Source organism: Passer domesticus, chromosome 3 (assembly GCF_036417665.1).
Source record: "Passer domesticus isolate bPasDom1 chromosome 3, bPasDom1.hap1, whole genome shotgun sequence".
NCBI lineage: Eukaryota > Metazoa > Chordata > Aves > Passeriformes > Passeridae > Passer > Passer domesticus.
Genome location: NC_087476.1, coordinates 106,416,688 through 106,436,190, shown reverse-complemented (window position 1 = coordinate 106,436,190; position 19,503 = coordinate 106,416,688). Strand labels below are relative to the sequence as shown.

Genomic DNA, 19,503 nt, shown 5'->3' with positions numbered 1-19,503 from the left:
CAATAGAGCATTAGATTGTTTTTGTGCAACCAATTTTTAAGGCCACCATTCTGTAAAGTTGCCACCACTGCCAACCATTTTATAATTGTCCTGACAAGTTAAATGGATGAAGAAAAGGTGGTGATTTAAAAACTGGTTTATTTTCTGAGTTCTGTGAGTGTTTAGGTGTTGTCCCATGTGTCCAAGAGAATAATGTGTAGAATAATAGCACTATATTTGAAAATATGATCATGTTTTCTGTCTTCCACTATTTAATGTATGTTGGCCATAGCTTTGCATTTAGTTGCATTTAAGTTTGGCATGTGTCCTCCCTGGATTACATTCTCAAAATATAACAGGCTGCATTGCTCCATTGATTTCACTGGAGTTATGACAATTTATGCATCAGTCATGTAGGAAATCATAATGAAGGGTTCATTCAAAACCAGAATTTAATATCTCACAATCCATCCTTGCCCTCTGCCCTCAAGAATAAACTGGAAAGAACTGAATAGATAATTTTTTATCTTTTTTTTTTTTTAATTCACCCAGAATACTGAAAACGTGCCTTACTCTGGGATAGATGATTTGGGTTTAGTGTAAAATTTTCACCACCTGTTTGCCATTTTTCCTCATGCCTGCTGTCGGAAATGCATCAGGAAACACAAGTGAGCCTAATTGACAGCTCTGTGGAGGCGAAGGTAGGCTGTGACCTGAAATGAGGACTGTTCTCATAACGAGAGACAGCTGAAAGATTATGTATATAGAGCTACTAAAATAGATTCCCTGGATCTTTTTCATAAACCAGCAGATGGTAGCAGAGTCTACAGATCTCAGAGAAGGAAAATGTACCTTACTGTAACTGCCCTCATTCACTTGCCATTAATCTTTACTTGTCAGCCTCTTGAGTGCCTTCTGTAGTGCTGACCCTGAAATTGCATCATTTAATTTGTAATCGTATATTGCCAACATTTCCCCTTTGTATCACTTATCAGCTGGGTTAATTCTGCTGTGCTCTGGACCACTATAGCTATATAGGATAGCTATAGGGGCCTCTGTAGAAAAAGATATTCATAAAATGGAATAGAGACAAGAAGAAAGGCTGATTTGCTAGATGGAAAGGGGTGAGGGAAAGAGGAAATGAGAGGAAAAAGATGCATGACCATGGATTTGTTTGTCTGTTCTCTTTCACCCATCCCTGGAAGTCTAAATGGCCTGATACTATTATTTAACAGTTGCCAGAGTGCTCCTTCCATAGCATAAAAAAGCACAGATGTAACACAGGTTCTGTTTATGGAGTTTCTTACTTGAACAGAGGTGCTGCATATAGAAATGAGCCAGAAGAGTATGCTTTCTGAGTTGAAGCCAGCATGTGTAATGAATGCGTGAGAGTATTTCTAATTAAATGGGATTCATGGTGTGTTTTTGAGAGAGGATTTGAAAAGGGAGGCTGAATGCTCTAGCTTGTGATGACAGGGAGGGACCCAGTGTCTTTGATGACTGATGTATTTTTGCCTGCTCTTCTTGTGACTCTGCCCAAGGATGGCAGGGCTCAAAAGTTCAAATATTGTCAACAGTTAGTCATGTTGAAAGTGTCGTTGAGATGTGAGTTACATGCTGTGACCCCGCCTGAAGTGACTGTTAAAAAATTGCTTTCAGGAGACACTGACAGACTAAAGAACCCAACATGCCAAAATGATTAAGTCAGATGTACCATTCTATCAACTGGTCCAATTTTTCCTCTGAAGAATTAGCCACAGGATAATAAAGCACCCTGAAAACTGCATCCATAGAGAGAGAGTATTAAAACCAGCATGCCTGCATAACGGATGCAAAGTGCTCTGTTCTAATTTGGTTTCCATCATGCTGGAATTATCCCCTCTGTGGCCCTGAAAAAAAAATACAAGATTTCTTCTTACATTGCTCACACTGACCTTAGTGAGAGTCAAGAAAAGCCTTTCTTTTTAGAGTTGTTATAACATCCATAGGCTCTAGATGGTACTATGTAATTGCTCTTTTGGATCTTGCTTTTTGTGATGGTTTCTTACCTTTTTTTGGCATCTACAGAATGTAGTGAAAACAGAGCAGAAAAATGAAATCAGCAAGAAACCTACCAAATAAAAAATAAAAGGGTCGCAGATTTTTGTTTCAGACTCCATATTTAGATTAGCTTTCTTGTATAATGGGATAGATTGTGTAACAGTGCTTAACACACTGGATTCGGGTATTAATGAGTTATGCTGTCTGGAGCCAGTGTTTTCATTACATTTACTCACATGAAAAGAGAGAAGAATAATGTAGGGTTTCCAAAGAGTTCTAAGTTGTTTTGCTCAGTTTTGTGTGTGTACAACGTGCATGAACATTTGTGCATACCTCGGACACTTCAATGGGGACACCCAAAGATAACAGCTCTCTGTCACTCAGGTGACAGGGTCCTGCATGGAAAAGTAGGAAGAGTAATTACACACCACCACCAAAAAAAAAAAAAAAAAAATCTAATAGCAGAAATTGTTATCTATACACATTTTGTCACGACCTCTAGCTCCAGAATCATCTGTAAACCAGAGCCCTTCACCACTCCTGGTGACATGGGAGACACACACACTTTTACAAGAGAGGGGTGGAAGTCTCTAGCCTATTGTGTATCCCATTTTTAAGGAGTGCCTTACTGAGTTCAGAGACACAGTAGGGTAAATAGCTATTTTCTACAGAGCTGCATTCAAATATATCTGAGTACATAATAAATGCTGTAATATGGATTTTTCAGACTGTTAAAGAAAAATAAAATACAAGACCGAATGCATGTGCTTCCCTAGAAATTTTAATTCAAAATTAAGTTTTCCTGTGAAACTCTTCACAACATAATTGCACTAGAACTCCATGAAACTAGTTGAGAAAATAAGTGAATCACAACTGATAAATTTTATTTTCCATATCCTATTTTACCAGATTTCTGGCATTTATTACTCTTAGATGAGCTCCTTTTTATTCTTAATCTACGGTTATTAAAGAACCTACAATTTCTGACAATCAGCCTGAAGTACAAACTTTAGTCTGACCCCAGCAAAATGAAGACACACAAATCAAAGAAGAAAATTCAAGGAGTAATTCAAATTTTATCCACGGAAATTTCTACCAGAGATTAGGTATGTATGTTGTAAGGCTAATCCATGAGTAATCAGAGAAGAGGAATATTTATTTGAGACAAGGAAGTGTCTGTGATTATGTTAATATTATATTAACATTTTCTTTAATTGTCTTTTCATGGATGAGCAAGAGACAATACTTGCTCTCTGTCAATGGTTTCTGGAAGTGTGGGATATACTTTTCCAGCAATGTGGAAAATGGCTTACATATGAATAAAATCAGTCCTCTTCTATCTTAATCTCATGAGCTTTGACTCCATACCTCCACACTTGCAAGTTCTGTTGATTTTATACTTACCTGTCTGACAGGTGCAATATCTGGGAGCCTTCCAGAACACTTTTAGAAAATGTAAGTAAACAGCTGCCATTGTTTCTCCAAGGATTATATGTGGGTTCAGAGTAATGTTTGGGTTTCTGATGTATGCAGAGCTGAACATGTAGCTGGAAGATTGCCTGTTCTTTATCCCTTCTGTTTTACTTTGCCTCCCTCCACCCTTGACTTCCTCTGTTGAAGCAGTGGCAATAAATATCCCACCATCTTATAGCAGGTGGAATTAGTTTCCTTCTTACTCAAGCAGTACAAATGCAACTTTTGATAATTTTGCTTTGTTTTATTCTCTGTCATTATGAAATATATATGTGAAAAAGTTGTGCACAAAATATTTTCCATTTTTCAGTTTTATTAAAAAAAAAAAAGCTTGAATTTTGATTAAAAACCTGAAAAATAACACATTTTTCAGGAAGTAACATATAAATAAGGGAACATGCAAAAAATACCCAGAAACTTAGAGGAAAATGAAAATGTGGTGTCTTCCTGGGTACATGTGTGGGCACCAGCTCAACAGCTGTTCAGTTGAAGAATGAAGTGGCTCAATGTACCAGTTTTGTTGTCTACTGGGGAGTGTTTGAGCTGTCCTAAATCACATGCAACTGGCACAAACCAGGAAAAAACCTGACTAACTCATTCGTCTTCCAGTTTTCGGCATGGACTTTGCTGGCTGTTTCTTGTCCTAACTGCAGCAAACGGAAAAGCTGTTGATCAGAACTGCAAATGAAGATCAGTATTAGGTGGTTGCCAAACATCAGCATATGAATTTGTTTGATTCCGGATGCCTGACTTTGAAGGCAGTGATAAAGAAGAAAGGAATTAAATAGGCTGAAAGAATTAAAACTGACAATTACTCGAGGCAAAAATGTAAACACTTGTAAGAACTGTTAAAAGAAAGAGAAAAAAAGATTCACAGTCATCTCAAAAGTGCAGAATATCAGTTTTGTCACATTCTTTGAGATCGAAAATGCCATTGAATGAAACTTTGCCTACTGAAGAAGCATAGAGTATTGTTTGATCTTTCAAGGGAGACATGTTTGATGCTGCTGACATCAAACCTCAGCTATAATAATTTAACTATAATAATTTAATCTGTGTTCAAGGTTTTTGAAGTTCAATTTTGTTAATTCAGAAACAATGTTTAATTTGCATTTGACAACAAAATAATCACATATTTGTGCCATGAACACAGATTTTATCTGTAAGTTTACATGTGGTTATAGATGTGTGTACGTGTATTTTATCCATGTATTCATGCAGGGAAAAAATAACTTCATTCCATATATTTAATATTTAAAGAGTGACATAAGATAGTGAAATCATTCAATTGATTAAATGCTTTTCTCTATGCGAAGAGGTATTCATGTCCATTCTTTTCTGCACAGATGTAAAATCCTGGAATTGTTATACTGGATCCAAAGTGCAACCTACTTGGTTTTCCTTTCCACTCCTGGCAAATATGGAATGCTCCAGAGAGAAATGGGTGAAACACTATCCACAACTTTGTGAAAAAATGCAGTCTTAATGCAAACCCAGAAGCACCCTCTCATGTCTTTGCTCAAAATTCTAACAATAAACTCTTCAAAGCAGGAATGGTCTTATTAACCATACTAATACCCCTTCCACAGGATCACAGAAATTAAGGGTGTAGGAGGTGAAAGGTGCTGTAAGTTATCCTTTCCGTCCTCCAGGCAGATCATCTAAGTCCTGTGCCTTTCTTCATATACCTACAGATGTTACTGGAAAAAAAAACCAAACCAATAAAAGATATGCATTCTACAGCCTCTAAGGTGAAAATTTGTTTTAGGGCTTTACTAGTCAAAAGTCTTCAGGTGATAATGTTATAATAATAAAATGATAATATTTGATAGTTGGAGGCAATCATGAGATAAACAGTAGGGCTGGTTTCATGATGATTTTTCGATTTATTTATTTATTTATTTTATTTATTGATTTGTTTCCCACAGGCAGACCAAATTGCTTCTCCTTTTACCAACCATCTTGTGTCTTCCAGTGCGGCATAGAGGAGCACTATAGGAGAAAGGGGAGTAAAACTCTTAATGACTGCTCCTCAGTCAAAGTCACTGGAGCCATTGAAAAGGGTGGCGTTGAGGTGCTGCGCTCTGTGCTCCTCCCCTAGGAAATTTGGAAGGGAGAATTGCCTGGTGCTCCTGCCCTAGGAAATTTGGAAGGGAGAATTTCTTGGTGCTCTTGCCCTAGGAAATTTGGAAGGGAATGTGAGCTGCATCAACTTGGAAGGTACCATGTTGCAGCCTGGAGTAGTTTTCTGTGTGTAATGAAGTGTATTGTTTGGGGCATGGCAGCTTCTAAATTCATCCTTCCTCAGGACCATCATGTAAAGCTTTGGAATATTTGTCACAGAGAATACTGGGTTTGAATGGGTTGGCAAAAGCTGGAGAGATGGCAGTGCCAGATGAGGGAGGAGTTACTAACAGATGTTTGCAGGAGTTACTAACAGGGTCTGCAGCCTTCAGGGAATGAGGAGTAAAAGGTGAGCAGAGTAAAACAGTCCCAGAAGCTCTTCAGCAAGGCTCTAGTTTTCTTTTACCACATACCTAATCCCTTTGAAGAACTATTCTGCATAGACCTTCATTGCTAAACTCATTATTTCAAGTTTGCAGTTTTCCCCCTGCATTTACACGGAAAAGTGCAAGTGTGCTAGGTGAGGTTTTGCAATCTGCCAGGTTACTTTGAGGGAAAAATAAAGCTTCTGAAGCAAGCTTTTGGTGTGAGAGCTAAAGACTGACCTTTATTGAAACATCTTAGTAGATACAGAGACTTACCCCAGACAAATGAGGTGTGTTTGTGCCTTGCTTCCTTCCTGCAGCTGGAGTTTGCTTTTGTTGATTTGGGATAAGTAAATAAGGACATCACAATTGCAGTTTGCAAATGCCCAAATAAATTGTACATTTCTCTGCTACCATGTGTTTAACTGCAAAGGTAGTAGTTATTTCCCTGTGTTTTTATCTTTTCATGATATTTCCTTTTAAGTGGCAGAAGACTTAAAAATGATGGGCTGATACTCTCTTGCTGAATTCTGTCTCATGTGCTTTATAGTTCTTCTTCCTAAGGCAGTATGAAATTCTCTGGCTATTTAAAAGATGGTGTGCTTGGTGTAACAACACAGAATTAAACTTCAGAAAAACATCTGACACCTACTGAAAAATTCTGAGGCTGCATCGAGCCTGCTCCGTTTATACTACTTATATGGAATAATATTAAAAATTAATGTAGTTAATTAGGAAAAGTAAATAAAATGCATCGTTTATTAAAGTGCTGAATGTGGATCACTATTAGAAGTTGGGGAGTCCTAAGGTCAAACTCTGTCTACATTTGGATATGATTCCTTTAAATGAAGCGCTCGGTGCTTTGAAAATGTTGTCAGCTAGCTTGATAGACAAGTAAGGAGCTATTATTTCTATCATGTCCTCTGAGCAAAAGCACTACTCTCTACTGACATCCTAAGGATAGAAGCACAGGCAGCTTATGATGATATAACTGTTTGTATAATGTTTATGTGGAAAATAGAGACTTTTCATTTTGGGTGCTACTAAGGGAAATTAAATTCTTTTCCTCAAGAAAGAAAAGAAATTGAAATCACTTTATGCCTATAATAACAGAAAAGAAGATTCCAACTTGGTGCCTTTTTGAAGGTCTGGGGGAAAACAAAATTTCAGCAGCCTAATAAATTGTGTATTTTATTATTTGGCATTCCTCAAATAAAAAGAACATGAATGAAAAGGCCTGACCTTTTCACAGGCCACAGCAGAGCTCTGACAATCATCAATACTCACAGCTAATACTTGTGCAATTTAAGATCTGCCGTATAATGATACATTTGTAAACAATTTTTTTCCTCCTTTCCTAGACATATATGAGTAGCAAACTACTGCCAGTAGGTATAAAAATTAAGTATCACTTTCCTAATGATTGTTATCCTCAATGCTATTGTTAAAGCTGTGTGGAACTACACAGGGAAGATGATGATAAAGGAGCCAAGAAAACAGGCAGAAGAGAGGTGGCCTAAACACTGCACTGTGGTGGCCTAAACACTGCACTGATCAACTCGTGCTACTTTTGATGTTCTTCAGACAAAATATACTATGGAACTTTAGGAGTATGTTGTGGTAGAACTAGACTATAAGAGGCATTTTAAAAGCAACAAAATATGAGAACTGAAATGAAACATGATGTGCTGATGGAACTAGGCATCTAGCAACGTCCAGATCGACTGTCAAGCCTGGAGAAATTCAAAAGTGCTTTTCAAAATAGAAATCTGCCCTTGCCCCTGGTTAGCCCACTTTTCAATGTTTCTTTTTCTTTTTAATGATTACAATGCAATAAAGTTTTTATTTTATTTTTTAATTATGTATCTTCCAGTTTCCCTATAGTGGAAATCAGCAGCAGCTATTTCAGTACCTGCACATCTGGTGTCTCATAAAGGAATGTGCCAGAACCATCAGAAATGTTTAAAACAGTGCTTAGACCAAACACCAGCTATCAATTCAGGTACAGAGAGAGAAAGAACCCAATTAGAAATAACTGTGGGACCAAACTCTAGCAGATGTTCAATTACCCATGCTACCTACCTACCTTGCAACAGACTGGAGGTGCAGTTGGTGTTGTATACATGCATTGTTTCAGGACTGGTTTAGAATTTCCATGTGCAGTGCCATCTGCACTAACACTCAGTGGTCCTACCACTCCCCTGCAGCCATCCTGCAAGGGATGTCTTGTTGCACAGTGTGTAATTTGTGTGCAGTTTGCATTTGTCTGCAGCAATGTGCTTCACAAAGAACCAAAGCATGGATTTTTGTTGGTAAGGATAGTTGAAAGGTAATGGGCTCCTACCAGTGTTCTTCAGCAGATAGCCTCTAATTTCTTATCTGCAGAAAGGTTTACATTTCACAGATTTTAGTTATCCATAATCAACATGGAAGCACAGCTTGAACTGCTGACACCTGCCAAGCTCAGGGCTAGGTAAGGCTCTCGCTGCCCTACCTGAGAGGTGTGACTGCTGCTCTGCTATCAGTGAGCTAAGAGCTCCAGCATAAGGAGAGAGTGCACTTCCCACCTTCAGCTGGACTCTAGGTCATTCCAAGGAATAATTTCCATATTTAGTCATTAACTTGATCTAGTGATAAATTAAAAAGCGTGTTCTATCCTAGCCAGAATAGAAAAATTACTTTTTTTATCCCTGCACAGCTGCAACTGAGAGAAACAGAAATTAATATTGCTCCTAAATGTGGATCTAGACTGGAGAGATGCCAGACTAACAGGGTAAGGGTGAAAGCTTTCTTGCTTTTGACAGGAGAAAGGCTTTAAATTTACTTCCTAAGCTGATGGGTTTTGAAATGGAGTTCTGCAAAGCTAGCAGAAGGGAATTAATTTTTATTGCTGAAATTGTGTGTGTGATGTTGGAAAAACAGCCAGTCTACAAAAGAGTGCCCTGTCAGTGGAGTATAACAGTTGGCAATGAATGAGTTACAGTTTTTTCCTCCTCAAAAGCCTAGAGAAAGACTACTGTTTACACCAGAGGAAAAGCTGTAGATTGATAAGTAAGTAAAACAAATGAGGGTCCACAACCTCTCCTTTAGAAGGTGTAATATTTTTAAGTAGTTTTGAAAGAAAATGCTTCTTTTTTACCGTACTTTAATATTCCTGAGCCCAGAGTGATAAGACACATCAATCCTTACTCTCTGATAACCTTGGACAAGTTTCCTTTTAGTTTGAGAGACTTGAAGAACTTTAAATGTGCCTTCAGGGAGTGCAAAAGTCTCTCAGGGGCTGGGAAGGATGGAGGGTTTTTGCTTTTCACGAAAGGGCCAGCATTCACTGTTGATGACTGTCAGTAAAATTTCATTACTGTGGGCTGTTCTTTTGATTGTCCACCGCTGTCTGAGTCCCTAAGAGAGCTGAGTCTCTAAGAGAGCTAATGTGTGAAGGTAAGTGATTTAACCTCACAAAAGTAGGAAGAGAGTTGTTCAGCTTAAATATGAACAGTACTAAATCTTCCCTTGACCTTGGTGTTGTCCTAGCCATGGGGTTTGTCGAAATTCAGCTGTGCATCTCTGCATCCACTTCTCTGCTCTCTATGTTTAGATCCACTATAATTCATGTGGTGGTTTTCAGAGGTAACTGCATGTAGCACAACTTCTAAGGCATGGCCATCATTTGACCTCATATCTCATTGATTTTCACTGTGTTTAGTTTTGTTCAGAACAGGCTGGTGCGTTGTGTGCTTTCACATCAACTTTTACTTTCTTCCTTGCTTTCCTGTGATTTTATATGGGCAGCAACTAGAAAAGAATATTTGTATGAGGAAATTTTATGAACATTTCACTAGAGAAATGTACAAAAATGCAATTCCTGCCATATCTAGATGAGATTGAAAAGGAAAATCTATGTGTACTCTTGTCAGTAATTATTGTGTGCAGTTTCAGTGCTTCATTAGTGTCTTAGCACTATAAGACAGTGTTTATGGGTAACAGTGGAAGCAAAGCTGAAGACAATGCAGCAGCAGGCAGGAGAGAGAAAAGGAAGAAATGGGAGATTTTGTCTGATGGTGGCACTTTGGGGCCTGAACAAAAAACACCCACTTCAAATTGAGAAAAAGCAAATGCTACATAATTAATAACAAGGGAGAGGAAAATCTTTAGTGCATTTTAAAACATTAAAGAAAAATATTCAGAAACTAGCCTATTGGGAAATGCAATTTCAAAAGTGGTTTTTTTTTTTGTTTTTTTTAAAATAGCAAACATGCCTGAAGTCCTCTAATCTGGATGTTTGGTTTGGTTTCTTTTTTTAAAAATCTAGTTGAAGTTGCATGTCTTATACTTGGGTTTGTGTATGGAGCAAAGGGTGGAAGAAGAATTAAACAGTTCTGAGTTGAGAAAATAAAAAAATCCCAGGTCTTCAAAAGGAAAAGTTTCTTCACATGCAGAAATAAACACCAGTGAGAAGAATAGTGAACTTGGTACTTCCATCTGAATCAGTAATAAAGATGCCCTAAGAAAGGAAGATTTGAAGGTAAGGGATTGCTAGTGAAATTTCTGATACAATTTTGCTATCATTCATCAGTGCTTTCTTTAACTTGATGAGCTTTTCCAACAAAAAATACCAGAATTTAGCACTTTGCATATGTTTTTCAGATGAAATTAAAATGTGCCGAGTAAGTACAGCTGAAGCTGGTGGGAGTTGTACAAGCTCAGCACCTTTTGAGATCTGTCTCTGTGTACACATTCACTGTGCAAACAGCTAATCAAGTTTCAAAAGCGATAGAAAGAAAAGTTTATTCTCCTTCCTCCAAAAGCAGTTAATTTCCTGCGATCTATTGAGTCAAATGATGTATTTACAATGCTCAGTTCCTCACTTAATCAAAACTAAACACTTAATTTTACACTTCATATCTCCAAAGAGAAGGGTGAATAATTTATAATGAATAATTTTATGAATTTGGCCTTTTTCTGTTCATGAATTATCCACAAGAGATCAGGACTTCTCAGAGGTACTTCCACTCAAATTGATTCACTGAATAATTCTTGATCTGCAGCAGTTTGTTGTGAGGCTTGATATTTAAGATTCCAGCTGTTCTGATTGGACTGTTAGGCAGATATTGTAATTGCCAACTCAATGTGTACATGTCCTAAACCAGTGCTTCCAGGCTGACTCATTGCAACTGCTTCAGCACTTTTTATCACTTGATCTATTTTTTGTTTGTTTGCTATATTTTAGAAAATTACTCTCAGGAAGCTTTTTTTAGGAGTCATTGAACGCAAAAGTTCCATAACGTAGCGGAAATTATCTGTTAGTGATCCTGATGGAAGGAATAATAAGACTGAGAAGTAGCTAATGCTTTGAAAGTCTTTCAGGAGGACAGTGCACTGTAGAAAAGTTCTTTGGCAGTGTTGAAAGCTGAGGCAGAACAGAGATCTCAGGCTCTACAGTGCAGCACTTGTGACTATCTAGATCAATATCTGTAAGGTCAATGACAGTCCCACAGCAGAGCTGTTCTTTAAATCAGTTTTCAGCAATGGGCTGTGATTACAGTGGAAGAATAGCCAGTGGATGCTCTTGTTCCCAAAGGTGTTTGCATGCTTAGGATCAACTGTGTTTAATGTGTTGTCTCTTTTCTGCTACTGGTTATGGTATCCCAATCCAAGCCTGTTCAGTTGTCTGTGAGGAACTAATAAGGGCTTTGGGGAAGGTCACATTTTTAAGATAAATGGATAGACACTAATTCACATTTTGGGTTTTGTAACCAGAAGAACAGATAGCCAGTACACTCTGGAGCATGTCAGTATCTTTGTGTTTCCACTGGCATTCTCTTAAGTCCTGTCATGTAACAAACCATCATGTAAACCAGGTAACTTAGTTAAATAGATAGATTTATTCTTTGCTCCTCAATCCCTTTTGTGATATCAAAATATTTAACTGGATTATCAGAGCAGCACAGTTGGTGACATAGAGAGTAGTTAATATAAGATTTTTAATTTGTTGATAAGCTCCAGAGAAACAGATAATCACCCATGTAGTTGTTGAAGATATAATTATGAATAATTTATATCCCTTATGGAAAAGGGAAGATTTGCTGATTACACATAGACAAATTTTTTGCCAGACATTTTCTGTTTTAGAGGGTTGGCATGTGCCTGACCTACGAGTACATAAACAAGTAGCATCAAACATCAAACCTAGCAAATGATGCAGCTACCTCAGTGTCTCAGAACTTGAGGACAAAGATTTAGACAATTCCTACAGGCCCATTTAGATTTAGCTATCTTGTGCCTGTGCCTTCATTTAATGGTTAGTCTTTTGATAGACTCTATATTTGAGCAATATACAAAAAAAATAAAAATGTTATGTACTCCATATTATACCTAAACTGTATTCCAGATAATGATCTTGGCAGGCTTTCTGTCCTCTCTTTTTCTACATTTGAAAAATCCTGCCAGCAAAACCTGCTGGATATAGATTTATGCAAAATATTTGAATGGGAGGGAAAGGGGTGTGTGTTAACTAGACATCCCCCTTCAACCCATTGCTGTGTGATTCGGGGAATTTTAAAAATCTAATTTAAACAGCAAAAAAGAGAACAATCAGATCCTCAGTTAGTACAAATTAACCCTTTTCCTGGTTTCCAATTCCTCTCAGTTCTGGAAAAGTTGGAAAGTTTTTTTCTCCTATGTAAGCAAAAATCTTATTGCTCCAATAGTTTTGTCATTGCAAAGATCAGCTGTTGAACCAAATACCTCATCCTAAGCTCTAAAATTATTGGTTTAGTATGATTAAATGTATTCTAAATGCACTGTTTTAGTGTGATTTTCCATGTTTAGAGCATAGTCTTTCATGGGATGGGAGCAATTTGAAAGCAATGAAATATGTACATGTTTGTGCATCTAAATGAGGAGGTTAGAGAGAATAAATTTATGATGTCCAGAGGCCAAAAGAGGCAGCTTTGAATTAGAAGACCAATAATGTTTTTACCAGTTAATATTGAGAATAACTGATGTGTGACAAAGTGAATATATTTAATTTAAGATGGAAATATTTCTTCTAATTATTATTATTATTAAGACATTATCTTCAGCAGAAGTTTAATGGAAATAAACACAGGCAGAATTTCAATCAACTCCCCCATCACTCCCAATACACACACTTGTATGCACAGATGTGTGTGCACACATCCAAGGAAAGCCTGAGCACTGACACCAGGGCTGTAACTGGTGGGCTTTGGTCTGCACATGGGGAAATAATGAAACTTGAATATTTTATGCTGAAAGTCAAAGTTTTTCCAAAGTATATGAATGGAATAGACCAGCTTGACAAAACATCTAAGGAAACTTCTCTGCAGAGCTATTATTTCTCTTTTTTATTATCTGCAGACAATTCCACTGCACATAAAATACCCTGACTTGGGGGCATCAGATCAGAGATCACCTCTTTTGCACCCAGCTGCTGAGGCTGTTGCAGTACTCTGGAGGCACACATTTAACCAAAGTAACAGGGCAGTGATCACTGCAGAGATATGGGAATTCCTTCTTTCTTCACTCAAAGAACTAAAGTTGCTATTGTTACAGTGACATTGAACTAATTCTTTTACACAGAAAGAACACTTAGTAAGTTAAAAAATGTCATTTCTCCTTTTACAGAAGAGTCTGATTCAAAGAAAGCAGTTCAGTAAACTTGCAACAAACCTGAAGAGTCTGAGAGTGCTTAAGTCATCACATGGAAGTGTGTAATAGGGCCTGGCATCAATGTTTTTTCATTGTTTATAAGCTCTAATAAAATCTGGAAAGCAAATGTCAAGAGCATAAATAAAATCATATGCAAATATACTGGCAATAATATTAGGACATTAGAAGTAACACTTTAAATATTCACATAATTAGATACTAACTAATCCTCATAACACATCTGTGCTCTGGGTTTATAAACATTACAACACTCGGGGATGTGAAAACTGGAGCAGAAGCCAATGATTTAAGCAGAGGATAGAATGTAAAGTTTTTCTGTTACTAACCCTTCCTCTGTTCTGGGTCATGCTTCCTAGAGCACTGGAAGACGCACATTCTCTGTGTTCTGACTGGCATTCAGACTGCATGACAGAAAGTTGCCTTGACAAAGGCAGGTTTTTCATGCTACTGTAAGACTTCAGGTTGTGATGGGTGAGTTTTATAGTGTATTCCAGGGTGTAATTCCTCAAATGGTGGTTTTACTAGTCTCAGAAGTCACCACAAGTGGTTCTAGTGTGGACTTCTGGCTGTTCCTAGAACTCTAGTATCACAGTACTTATAGGAGGGATTGTGAAGTAAAATACCTACTACATATTTCCTGACCTTCACACCCAACAAAGTTACTTTGGTTTAAATCAATTGATGCAATTGAAGTGTGTTTTGAATCTATACCAAATTAAAACCCAAGAAAATTGGCGTGAGGAGAGAGAACCCACTTTAAAATCAACTGGCAGCATTTCCCCACACAGGGCCAGCAGTGGCAGGATCTGCATAACGTAGATGTGTTCCATCTACAGAAGTGACCACCATGGCACCAGGCCTCTGAAACCCTCTGGTTGCAGTTTGGCCCCATTCTCCTGCTGAGTGTGACCGTATCCTTTGCTTGCATGGCATCTGGGTGAACATCTATGAAAGGTCAGGAATGCTTTTGGTCTGTGCTTCAAGCTTAGACAACTCTCTTATCAAAATGAAGAGTGCAGCTAGGGTTGATTTTCATCCTTAAAGTCTTGCTGCAGAGTTGGAAATTAGATGAAGTGCTGGGGTTGATTCCTAGCTGCAAATATTTGAAATGCATTTGGACTAAGATGATATTCAGTTAGCTTGGGCAAGAAACTCAGAGGCTCTCAGACTCAAAAGTTCATAGGTATTCCCTGACTAAGTGCTGGCACTTAGTAAGTGAACAATTTTCATAAAATATCTGCCATTTTTTCACTCTCAATGAAAAACCTATTGTCGTCATTTTTGTCCATGAAATATCTTGAAAGAAGAGTGAAAAACTTGCATGTATTTCCAAACCTTTTGAGTTGGAAAGCCTGTGGGTAGAGAGTGAATATCAAAAGTCAGTCCTTCTGGAAACCTTGTCTAGGGAGAAAATGGGAGAGGGATGGAGGCTAACTTATGCATTGTTATTTGTTTTTGCATGGTTGGAAGAAAACAAACTACTAAGCAGCCAACCATTTAGAGGTGCTGGAAATATTTACTATTTATAAAACACACATGAAGTCTTGAGTTTGTATAGCTTGCAAAAACTTTTTGTTGTTGTTTTTGTTGAGTTTCCTTTTTTTTTAATATGATAGTGATTTCTGATAAGCTTCTCACAGACAAGTACATTGAATGAAGATTTAGATGAAAACAAGCTGGGTTTTGATCAGTCCATGCGATGATTAAGAATGTCATTTGAACAAAACTACAGAAGTATGAGGCAGAAGACTTAAGAGCAGAGGAAATAATAGGAATGCTGAAGCAGTAACAAGTGCTATGTGATGCCTCCAGAGTTGAGACAAGGACCCTGGAACTCATGTCAAGTAGATTTGAGCTAGTGCAGGAATTCAAAGTGAGAAGCAGCAGCATTTTCCAAGAGAATATGTAATGGAATGAGGCCTGGAAGAAGGAAGCTGTAATGATCAAGACAAGAACATTTAAGAGAAGTGAAAAATTATTCAAGTGGAAAGGACAAAAGAGGAAAAAATAATTTCAGGGTTGCAAGGAAGAACTGCATTATTTGGTTGAGTAAACATCTTCTGAACAAACCTGAGGTTGCAGGTTTATTTTGCATGGAGCCCCTGCTCAAGAGAGCTCCACTGCTTTTCCACCTCTTTGAAATAATAAATGCCAACCATGTTGACTCAAATAATTTTCTAGAATGTTCCAGTTTTTGGGGTTTTTTTATTTCCCATTTTTCCTATTTTTCTTCCTGAAACTTCTTGTTGTTCAGTTTATCTTAATAGCCAAGAAGTGCTTCCCTACCTCTTCAGGAATCTCTGAATTATAGTTATTTGGTTTAAAAATATAGCAGTTTGTGAGTAGTAGAGGTACATATGCATGTGACTAACCAATATGTTTTTCCTAGTCAAATGATTCTGAAGTCTGCACCTGGAGTACTGACAGGAATAAAAGTCTGATGAACTCTACTCATCTTGTCAGCGGACAGTGACATATTTTATTTTTCCTTTATGTATTGTAATGTTTCATCAAAAAGGCAATTGGCAAAATGTGCTTCACTATTTGCAAGAACAAAAAAGATGTCAAATCTTGTTAATGTCGTTGAGCAAAACTGTGTGGATTTTAGGATTATATAGCTGCAAGTATTATGGAATTATTAATTTTAAAATCTATATATGAATAAAGCATCTGGTGAATGAATAAAAGTAATTTCTCTCACATGGACAATTTAAATACCAGCTGTCTCCATACTAAACCATATTTTCTCATAAAAGCTTTTAAAGAGTCTGTCTGATGGTTGTGAAATTCCAGGATTTATGGACAGTGTAAGGTCTGTCTATACAAGGATCTGAATCTTAGCTCATAATTGAAGGCTGCCTCCAATGAATGGTTCAAAACAAGTGCAAAAGACCCCCAGGAGAAAACAAACAATTAAGCTTTACAGACTGACTCCTTTTAAATGTTTTTTCAAAACTGTTAAAGCTTCATTTTAATGTCAGGGATAAACTTGAAGGGGATAAAAGAAAATGTGAAAATGTTCCTTTAATTATCTGCTGGACAGGTGGAACAATGTGACAGTCTGAGATCATACCATTAAAATAAAACAATATAATTGATAAATTGACATATTCTTTTATGATGGCTTTATCTGTACTCTTCATCCTTATCCATTTTCTTTCGGATATTACTGAGTGTAGAAAACTTAGCATGAGCTTCTTTTGAATACACTTTGGTGGTACTTTCTTCTTTATTCTAATGCACTTTCCATATTGACTCTTTTTCAAAATTTATGTCTTTTCAGAAAATCTAAGAAAAGAGGGAAAATCTTGGACAAGCCCTGGATTCTGTGGGTTGAGACTCTGAGATCCTTGCTAGATGGTGTAGGATGAATGGTCTCTGGGAACTTCTTCATTCAGCCCCAGTGGCATGGGTTTCTTGTGTGTTTCTTGATTTCAGAATGCAAAAACCCACAGCTGGTCAGAAAACAAAATTCTTTTGGGAAAGCCACACCTACAGGTAGAAAATTTGTTTGGAATTATGAAGGATTTTGAGTGCAAAACCACCCCCAGTAGTTTTTCCTGGTGAGTATACTTCTGATGCAACACAAAAATAAACCATGTTATTCATTATTTGCCACGGCAGTAATAGGGACTATGATCCTAGGACTTGATGATGTTGCACCTGTAAATACAATTTATACAATTTATATCTATTGTCACCATCTCTTCTTCTTGTGCTCCCTCTACTTCTCAAAATTTCATCTTAGCAGATCTCATGTCTGAGTTCATCATGTTATGAACAATGTCCGGTTTACTTTTACTATTTGAACGTGAAATTGTTAAGGCCATGTATATTGTTCACAAAAAATGACTGCACAACCTTGAGTGTTTTCTGAAAAAAGCTGGGAGAAAAAAAAGAAAAAAAAATTGAACAGATTTCCTGTTAAATTGCCTTGTTTCACAATTAACATTGTTTCATTTTTCCCTCCATAATTGTGTTTCATATTCTAAAGAAACAGCTAATGACTAATACTAAAATGGCTAATAAATAATTGATGTTCAGCTTTTTGCAGATTTTTTTCTTTGCAGTACATGCAGAATTTTCCTGTTCTCATTCAGAACAAAGCCAAATCTTGCAATCCCAGTAACCTACTTTCAAACTTATTATATTAGATTAGAAAAACGTGGAAAAAGGTGACTAGAGAAACAACCCACATCCCTTGGGATCTTCAGTCATGATTTGAAAATATTAGGCATCAGAGGTAGAGACACAATATGTGTGGTTTCAATTCAGCCTATTTCCAGCCATATGCAAATTTATGCTTTATTTCACTTATTTCTCTTCTAATTCTGAATGGGGCATAGGAAAAAGTTAAATCCAGAGGGGCTTCAAAGAGATTCTTAAGATTTTAGGGAACATAAAGTCCTGATTGATTCTCTTAACCACCTTGAACACAGAATTTCCCACATAATCCTTTATGTTTGTACAGCATGTGTTACAGCAGCACTGAGTTGCTGCCCCGAGATACTGAGTTGCTATTTTGGCAAGTAAATCAGATGCACTTGTTCCTCCAAGTGTCAGTGTTCAAAGACAGGAAAGATGAACTAATTTTCTTAAAATGTAGTGCTTTAAGTGAATGCACCAAAATATTATGACCCCTAATTCTACTGAAATTTTCTAAGTGCTTTCTGCAAAACATAGTGTAATGACATTTGCATTTTACAAGGAAAGTGCATTAGTGACTTTTATATGGGAAAGAGAGGTTAATTCAATTCTGGACTGTAATGGAGGTTAAATGTAAAGCTTTAATGTTCTGGAGTTCATCCCAAAATAATAATTCAGCTAATGAAATATTTCATTTGTAATTCAACCAGACTAAATGGAAGCATTTTTGAAGCTGTGTCTACAAGAATTGATTGCTTAACACTTATGAGCCAGCCTAAATCTCAGCACACTTTGGACAATGAAGCATGTTTTAGAATTGTGAGGGTGTTTCAATATCCTCCTAAACACCATATATTTAAAAGCATGTCTTCAAATTACTTTATAGTGCTGAATTATCATTTTTTTGATGGACCATTTATAGATCTAATACGTTCCTTAAAACATGGTATGATGACTAGCTAATGCTGAGCAATATTTCCCGAAGTAATTCTGATTGAATTGATTATTAAAAATATATATATATATATATTGCAGCTTTAGCTCTTTTTTTTTTTTTTTTGGTCTTCACAAATCATTTGTGAAAACTTTTTGAGCCTAGAAGCATGTTCATTATTCATAAATGCTTTTTGGATGGTTTGAATTAGAAAAGAGACTTTATATTGTCTGTGATCCACTGAGCTATTCAATAGCTGGGTTGTTTTTTGTCACATGTTTTTTGATGGTTTGTCTAAATTGTAGAAGGCAAGTAGTATGTAATAGATCTGCTCTTGCATAAAAGCCCTGACTTCCATGATGTTATGGGTTTGGAGTGAAAATCTGCCCCTTATTAAAAAACATTGTCAGCAAAATTTATCCACAACATTGCAAACAACTACGGATTCATGGAGAAAATATAAACATTCCTGAATTTGGCAGTATTTTGTTATTGAAAGCATACTTCAAAAACTGAAAAACATATATCTGTAATGTCTCTCCCCAAAGTGAAACCTAAATAACCAGGTCAGTCTTTTTCTTTCTCTCACTACCTACCTCACCACATCAAAAACCTCAAACTCAAACCCAAAACAAATGCAGGCTAATGCAGGTTATAACTCAAAGGCTCAGATTGATGTCTCTCTCAAAAAAAAAAAAAAATTGGACAACTTTTGGGATGGTTTGATCAATGAGTAATGCTTAATGTCTTAGT

The 19,503-nt window shown here is 36.9% G+C and overlaps 1 long non-coding RNA gene across 1 annotated transcript; it reads left to right on the top strand.

Annotated features, from left to right (window-relative positions):
* Positions 1-8,434: 8,434 nt before the first annotated feature.
* Positions 8,435-17,707, top strand: LOC135298224 (uncharacterized). Its single transcript, XR_010360236.1, has 4 exons — positions 8,435-8,565; positions 8,680-8,754; positions 10,291-10,503; positions 16,954-17,707. It is a non-coding gene; the product is annotated as an uncharacterized LOC135298224 (long non-coding RNA).
* The last annotated feature ends 1,796 nt before the right edge of the window (positions 17,708-19,503 follow it).